Here is a 9293-nt window from a genome sequence, read left to right on the forward strand (position 1 = left end):
TCAAAGGAGAGTTGTCATTAATGTCAAGAGAGTGAATGTTTTCATTGATGTCACAAGTATTCTGCAATTGGAACAAGGAAGACTTGATTGATGAAATGTTTGATGAAGATCATCATCAATATCTAGAATTGAACGAGGATTATGGATGTAGTGGATAAGGTTATAGTGCATAATGGCATGATGGTTGGATAGCTCTTGTCGAGCCCTTTTCATCCATATGTGGTACACGATGTAACTCCTCACGGTTGAAGAGATATGCTCATTTAAAGATAGTGCGCCCCAATGCATGGGAAATTTCCCCAAATATAGCAAATATTAGTTACATAGATCATAATGATGTGCCTTCACCCAACTAATTATGACTTGGCTCCTCAACAAAACTATCATGCTCAAAAGAGGTCCAAAAGGAGGTCCAAGTTGGCCCTAAAAGAATAAATATTGTTGTCGCAAGTTAATTTCATAAGGAATACAAGGTCGACCTCATTTATTGAGGGTATTTTTAATTAAAGTCAAATCTAATTGATAGTTCGATTCCCCACTAAAGCTCCTCATGGCATTTATAAAAGAAGTCAACTGTGAACCCTTAAGATCATCAATCTAAGCGAATATATGCTAATTATGTGTGGTTTGATCTGTATTGGTGTGTGTTCTAGTATAGGTATAGGGTTGTGTTTTTGAGGTCATTTAAGAATTTTCCGAGGAAGCAGTTCGACTGGATCTAAAGTCATATATGAAGCAATAAAATAATCTTTTTGATCTAGTTGTGATATCTAGAATATTGATTGTGTGTGTGCATTGGATAACATTGGAGCATAGTCGTAGCACCAAAATGAATGGGCACCTATGCGTTATCATATCCAACAATATGTGTAAAGTCTAAGATTGTTGGCAGCTTGAGGAGGGAGTAGTCAATGGTAGAGAATGTGATGCAATTTTAGTGGTTTGTTTGAAGAACCGATCATGCCTAGAAAATGATCGAGATTGAGTTCTGATCGATCCTATGCTTCCTATGTAATTGAATAAACCTACATATGGAGAAAGTAACGATGGATCGAGTGAAGAATACATAAAAGTGATAGAGTATGGCCACCCACATGAAAAATGTTGAATGCTCGATTAATTTAGCATTCATTTAGGATAGGGATGGTGGTGCAATGCTTTGATCGAGTCAACGTTGATTAAGCCAACATTGAGTAGTCATGTGATAGTGTTCACCTGATCGTTGTTTAATGTATAAATAGATGAGTGCGCATGTGGCTAAGAGGAGTCCAACATACGGTCATGCAACCTAGTGAGATATTAGTGCACTAAGCATGGGTCATAAACATGAGTTGGTTCCTGTAATTGTTGAATGCCACCTATGTTTTGGACAAAGCCATATCAAGTTATGGTGAGAAGAGAAATCACAGAATTAGTTGCTAATATTACCATGAATTTTCAAATCGATTATGTGCGTGAAGAAGGTTGATATCATAATCAAAGGTTTGAATCCCATTTTCTTGTGTGAGATTATAGTCAAATGTAAGACCTCATGAATTTCATCTCACAAAAGACATTAGTAGAAGCTAGAACCATCGTTGTGTATGCACATGGAGAATCCTAGAAATGAAATTGTTAGGTTCCCTCAACACAAAAAACAAGGATACGATTGTCCACTAGGTTAATCTTATTACTATAACTGACAGTGTTATTTGCAGGGTTAATGGAAGCCTATATGATAATACAAGTGTAATGGTGAACTCTATAATTGCAGTGTAATGGTTATCTACGTATGGAAGGAATATGATCTAAATAATGGTGTGTGGATCAATGTTTTGGAGTATGTTGTGTATGATTGTTGCTACTATAAAGAACAGAGATTTGTTGTAGGAACAATGCTTCTAACATTGGATTGAAGTAGTTGGAGTGCATTATGGAGATCCGAGTATATTGAGTGAAAGGAACTCGATAGGCTGCCATTGTGTATGAGTACTATTCACGTATGCACGGTATGTTGATGTTATGTGTTTTGTATTGTTGTTGATACCCTATATAATAAATGGTGCTATTTTGTTGGTTGAGTGATATTATGTTTAAGTATAGGGGGTTTACGCAGTGCATTATATTAGATATCATTTTTGGGATTCAACTGCGTTAAGTAAGTCATTCACGTATGACCATTTCCATGAGAGGTAGTCGTAAATGACTAATTTCTCATGATTTGAATAGTTCACTTAGCACTCATTGCATCGGGTGATGCTCACAGGGGTGAAGAAGTGGGATTGAAACTAGTGAAGTAAATCACATAGCATCAATCATCACATTCGGGGCTTGCACCCGGTAACCAGGACTTCCCGGGAGGTCACCCATCCCGGATCTCCTCTGGCTCAAGCACGCTTAACTGTGGAGTTTTCCCCACAATCAAGCCCACTTAGCTTGCTACCCCATTTGCAAAACCTTAGCAAGTATTGTGCCTCATGAACCATTCAAGTAGAGATCCCTCCACTCTTTTTGAATTTAAGTATAGGGGGTTTACGCAGTGCATTATATTAGATATCATTTTTGGGATTCAACTGCGTTAAGTAAGTCATTCACGTATGACCATTTCCATGAGAGGTAGTCGTAAGTGACTAATTTCTCATGATTTGAATAGATCACTTAGCACTCATTGCATCGGGTGATGCTCACAGGGGTGAAGAAGTGGGATTGAAACTGGTGAAATAAATCACATAGCATCAATCATCACTTCCGGGGCTTGCACCCGGTAACCAGGACTTCCCGGGAGGTCACCCATCCCGAATCTCCTTTGGCTCAAGCGCGCTTAACTGTGGAGTTTTCCCCACAATCAAGCCCACTTAGCTTGCTACCCCATTTGCAAAACCTTAGCAAGTATTGTGCCTCATGAACCATTCAAGTAGAGATCCCTCCACTCTTTTCGAATTTAAGTATAGGGGGTTTACGCAGTGCATTATATTAGATATCATTTTTGGGATTCAACTGCGTTAAGTAAGTCATTCACGTATGACCATTTCCATGAGAGGTAGTCGTAAGTGACTAATTTCTCATGATTTAAATAGTTCACTTAACACTCATTGCATCAGGTGATGCTCACAGGGGTAAAGAAGTGGGATTGAAACTGGTGAAATAAATCACATAGCATCAATCATCACTTCCAGGGCTTGCACCCGGTAACCAGGACTTCCCGGGAGGTCACCCATCCCAGATCTCCTCTGGCTCAAGCGCGCTTAACTGTGGAGTTTTCCCCACAATCAATCCCACTTAGCTTGCTACCCCATTTGCAAAACCTTAGCAAGTATTGTGCCTCATGAACCATTCAAGTAGAGATCCCTCCACTCTTTTTGAATTTAAGTATAGGGGGTTTATGCAGTGCATTATATTAGATATCATTTTTGGGATTCAACTGCGTTAAGTAAGTCATTCACGTATGACCATTTCCATGAGAGGTAGTCGTAAGTGACTAATTTCTCATGATTTGAATAGTTCACTTAGCACTCATTTCATCGGGTGATGCTCACAGGGGTGAAGAAATGGGATTGAAACTGGTGAAATAAATCACATAGCATCAATCATCACTTCCGGGGCTTGCACCCGGTAACCAGGACTTCTCGGGAGGTCACCCATCCCGGATCTCCTCTGGCTCAAGCGCGCTTAACTGTGGAGTTTTCCCCACAATCAAGCCCACTTAGCTTGCTACCCCATTTGCAAAACCTTAGCAAGTATTGTTGTCAATATATCAATTCATATGTTGATGTTACTCATTGTATAAGCCGAGTTTGTAACATGTTGAGAGTGTTATTGTTGTATTGAGAAGTTTGTTATGCCAATGAGTTTGTCAGAGTGATGTTGAGGTTTGTTGTCAGGGTTTGACAACTTAATGATAATTGTTGGGCGAATTGTCGATGTGCTATTGAGTGGATTGTGTTGACATGATGTTGTACGTGTCAAGACATTAAAGGGTTTGAATGATAGAGATTGTTACATTGACAATAATATAATGACAGGGGAAGAGGCAAGACAACGTGGTGTTGACTGTGCTGGAAATCTGTCAACCAAGGGGGTCTCCTCGATGTGAAGTCCCAAATAGACCTCACACCATTTGGAGTAGGAGCCCCAACAAGCAAGTAAGTTGAGACTATGAGGCATACAATTGCGATGTATGTTAGGCCCCTATACTACTAGTGTAACCCCTTATTGTTATTAGTATAACCCACTTATTATATTGTTATACCCATGTAGTGCCCATATTGTTACTATTGTGCCCCATAGAAGCCCACTATTGTTATTATTGTGCCCTTACATTATTATTGTTATGTCGGCTCTGATTATGTTATGACCCCTTAGACTCCTATATATAGAAAGGAGGTCTTTTCATTTGTATCATCCAAGAATGGTTCATTTATGTAATGTAAAGGAGGTTGCCCCCTCGAAGAGGCTGAATTCTAAGGCGTTGATATATCTTTTCTATCTTTTCTTGAGCTGGTTTCATAACATTTGGTATTAGAGCTTTGGATTCTAGGGTTTCGCTGCTCCAAATAGGTCATCGTGGCATTTTCGCTATAACTTTTTTCTGTGACGTTTCAGAAGTCACAAAAAAAACCCATTTGAGAAGAAATCGCGCTGAACCTTGGGTCCGAATTTCAGAACTTTTCGCGCGATATTTGCGGAGATATGATCTGAGGAAGTTGGTCTTTTTTCAGACTCCTGAATTACATTCCAAACAGGTGACCTGGGGAAAATCGTCATAACTTTCTCTCTGGGGATCGGATTGAAATTTCGTAAGAAGGTACAGAAAGAGGACGGACTGTAGTTTTTTTATATCTTTTTTAGGCTCAAAGGTCAAAACAGTGACACGTGGCAGTTCATACAAGTTCGCTCTTTTGGAAAGGTCTATAATCAGGTCATCTTGGGAGATTGTGCATAACTCTTTCTTAGAGAATCCACTTTTGATCAGACTGGTGGCATTGGAAAGAGGACACAGAGGGCTACTATAGGTCACAATTATAGAACTTAAAGATCTAAAAGTACAGAGTTATAGTCGTTTCAAGGTCGAGCTCCTAAAATCAAGAAAAAGCAAGATGAGGAAGTTTGATGGGAAGGATCCGGTAAATTGGATACTTCAGATGGAGCAATATTTTGATCTACATGGTGTACAACTGTTACAAAAGGTATGTATTGCATCTTCAAATTTAGAACTGGATCAATTTTTATGGTACAAAGGGCTTTGTTCTCGTAAAAAATTTGTTACGTGGTCAATTTTCACGGAGAAAATGATAGCACATTATGAGGATACAAAGAGCAACACCTTTAGAGCAACGCCACAACAATTGGAAAGAGTAAAAGGGCTTTGTGACATAGTGGAAAGAAAAATTATGGAAACCAGGAAGCGTACCCCTCACAACTATAAAGATGGAAGTGTTGTTTCTCCTAGCCTTCCACAACCTACAAGGGTTACACCACAACAATTGGAAGAAAAAAGAGAAAAAGGGCTTTGTTACAATTGTGATAGCAAATGCACTAAAGGTCATAAGTGTGCTGAGAAGAAATTATTTTACATAGAATATGAAGAGGAGGAAGAAAAGGATCAAGAAACATCAAAAGAAGAAGATATACGCCAGAACCCCACCCCAGAGAAAGAAGAAATGAATCAGACCATATCTTGTAAATCATTGGCAAGAATTACCACTCCTCAAACTCTCAAGATAGAAGGACATATCAAGAAGAAAAATGTGCAAGAAGTGAAAGATCACATCGAGAAAGAAGAAATGAATCCAACCATATCTTGTAATTCATTGTTCGAAATTACCACTCCTCAAACTATCAATATAGAAGGACATATCAAGAAGCAAAATGTTGAAGAAGTGAAAGATCACATCGAGCATCAAGAAATGAATCCGACCATATCTTGTAAAGGTTTGGAAGAAATTACCAGTCCTCAAACACTAGAGATAGAAGGACTTATCAAGAAGAAAAAGGTTCAAGCAGTGAAAGATCACATCGAGCATCAACAACAAGTTCTCCAACTTTTAAAGGATAATGCCACTTCGGTGCAAAATCAAACGAAACAACAGGTAGATAAACATTGTAGTGAAAGATGTTTTGATGTAGGTGATTGGGTATTTTTACTGCTACATCTCAAGCAAGCTATTTATGAGAAGGAAATGTTGGCAATACTACATGCACTTAAAAAATGGCGACCTTACCGAATGGGAAGACTCTTCAAGGATGAGGATGTGGAAGCATTGTTTTGTGCTATTTATATTATCCAAATAGATTGGATAAACGAAGCAAGGGACGAATGGAAGAAGGATGAAGAAGTATGGCCACTTATTCAAAAGTTGCAAAAGATCCCAATTCAAACAATATTGCTAGAAATTGAAGAGGAAGGAAAAATCATATTGGAACCTGGAGCAATCACAGAAACAAGAACCCGACAGCTACGAAATCGATCAATTTTAGAGTATCTCATCAAGTGGAAGAACTTACCCGTTGAAGATTGCACATGGGAGGACAAGAATTTTATACAGAAGCATCAAGAACTACTCAAGCGTTGAGGACAATGCTTTTTGAAGGAGAGGGGCATGTTAGGCCCCTATACTACTAGTGTAACCCCTTATTGTTATTAGTATAACCCACTTATTATATTGTTGTACCCATGTAGTGCCCATATTGTTACTATTGTGCCCCATAGAAGCCCACTATTGTTATTATTGTGCCCTTACATTATTATTATTATGTCGGCTCTGATTATGTTATGACCCCTTAGACTCCTATATATAGAAAGACTGAATTCTAAGGCGTTGATCTATCTTTTCTATCTTTTCTTGAGCTGGTTTCATAACATATACAAGGTACTTTCATAGCATGGAGAAAGAGAGTGATCCTCTAGAAGAAAAGTAATAGTATCATCCTAAAATAGGCACACAAGAGCATAAGAGGATCACAAGTTAGTTTCCAAAGTAGTTCACAAGACAACCATGATAATAAAACCAAATACAAAACACCTTCAATAAGATCAGTACCAAAGCCACTGAAATAGTTCAATTTCCTTAGTACATATGAACGGAACATATACCGAAAACATCTAAAGAATAGTCCTACGATATTCATGATACACACATGAAAATGTGTTGGTTCATCGAGCTTCATATATTAAGTGGAAGTGCCACACTAGCCCCAATAGTGGAACATTAAGTCACCACTTGCTTCTTCAAAGAAAGATCTTCTCTCCTATACCAATGCTAAAGAAGCCAAGGTGAAAGTTCAAGTCCCCAAAAGTCATTGTGTTTGAGTTATGAAGGTGTTTTTATAACAAAAGAGGTGACTCTTCACCTCCAATGTGACTCTTGACCTTCTACAATCAATTTTCAAATTCTTACATTACCTTTGAGCATCTATATGACTTTAGAACTCAATAATGACTCTTCATATTCCATCTGGGACCCTTGTCTTCCACATATTTTACATTTTCTCTTTTTGGAGAATTACATAATGACATTCCAAAAAATATGTGGCAAGACACTACGACACATGTAAATCTTGAGATGAATCTTGACAATGATGACATGGAACTTCGTGATGATGTGGCATTGCCAAGCTATTCCTTTTGCTAATTTCTTTGCATCTTCATGATGGATTACATGTGCTTTGTATTCATCCTCTGAGGGGTTGATTGATATGGAGTCTTCATGTGATCTTAATCTTTTATATTTTGTCGGAATCTAGTGTCTCTTCATCTTCTTGCTTGATGACTTCTTCATGGTTCAACTTCATAAGTGTCTTTCAACACAGTGTCCTTATCTTCCTCTCCAAGCATCATCCTGTCAGCTCAAGATATAGTACCTACAAGTGAAATCCACTCATGACAAGATGATATTAGTCCAGAAATCTCTTATTCTAACTTGCTTCATGAAAACCACTAGTTGACCTGGAACTAGGTGTTGGACCAGGAGAAAAGCTTAGGGATTGCACAGTGCACAGTTCCATAGGCCAAGAGTGAGGGACCGAGTCTTGGGATTATGCAATGTGTAGTTCTGGAAGCCTGGGCAGGAAGACTGTGCAATTTGGGAGCTTAGTGAGGCAGGCTTGAGCCTTAAGATTTCACAATGTACAATTCAGGAGAGAGGGAGGCCTAGGGATTGCGCAACTCAGTGAGGAAGGGAGAGAACTTGAGGTGTGCCATTACGAAATGCGCAGAAGAAGATTGAATGGAAGGATAAACTATGTAATTGTAGAGGTCAGAAGGGAAAGGTTGAACCTTGAGACTACACACTGCACAATTATGGAGGGAGACTGGTCAATGGATTGCATAGTTGTGCAATTCAAGGATTTAGGGAGGAAACTTGATGATTGAGACTGCACAATGCAGAGAAAGAGATTGGATGGGAGGCACGATTGTGAAGTTTATGAGGGAAAGGAGGTAATCCTTGAGTACTGTGACTACACAATGCATAATCCTTGGAGGCAGGAACTGGACATTGCACAATTCCAGGAGGTAAGGGGGAAGCTTGAGCCTTGCTACTGCGCAATGCTTAGTTTAAGGAGGTTGAGTTGGGTCAAGTTGGTCAAGCAAAATGCTTTCAATATTTGGCTAAGTGTGGGATCAAAGAGGTTGAAATGAGACAAATATGAATGATCACACACACTCAGAACAATTGATGACACAACATTGAACACTCAGTACACAAGAACAACATGATCCCCTCAATGCGATGATAATACAACAACCTCCTCCAAGTGTGACACTTAGGGTACACTTTGCGACGACACTTGTATGAAAATGCTCAAGACTTGGGGAATATTTATGATGTATTTCCTTATGATTAATAAGACATAATAGTGTAGGAGAATGCATCAAAACTTCACTTTAAGAATGTACAATTGACTCCCTTCAACTAGGTGTGACACTTAAGATATAGTTTGCGACAATAGTGACAACACTAGTATGACAATGCATAAACTTTAGAAATGGATCTAGTACATGTCTACATTGTAAATAGGACCCATAGGTACTAAAGTTTCCTCTGGAAATGAAGCATAACTATACTTTTACATCGTGTGACACTTTCCATGCCCGAGAGACGACACTTGCGACAGTGAGAGAAAAATGCAACGACACTTGCGACAGTGAATGGCATTGGAAGAGACACATGTTAGAGTGAAAGTAACATAAGACGATACTTATTAAAGTGAAAACAAGCAAAAGCGACAATCATAAACATGAAAGCGACACTTGGGAAAGCAAAGGTGCACAAAAGCGACAATTGGAAAAGCTCACTGATATAGAAGTACAATCG

This window comes from Pinus tabuliformis, chromosome 6 (genome assembly GCF_031772625.1).
Source record: "Pinus tabuliformis cultivar Carrire ecotype Pingquan chromosome 6, CPIR1, whole genome shotgun sequence".
Classification (NCBI taxonomy): Eukaryota; Viridiplantae; Streptophyta; class Pinopsida; order Pinales; family Pinaceae; genus Pinus; species Pinus tabuliformis.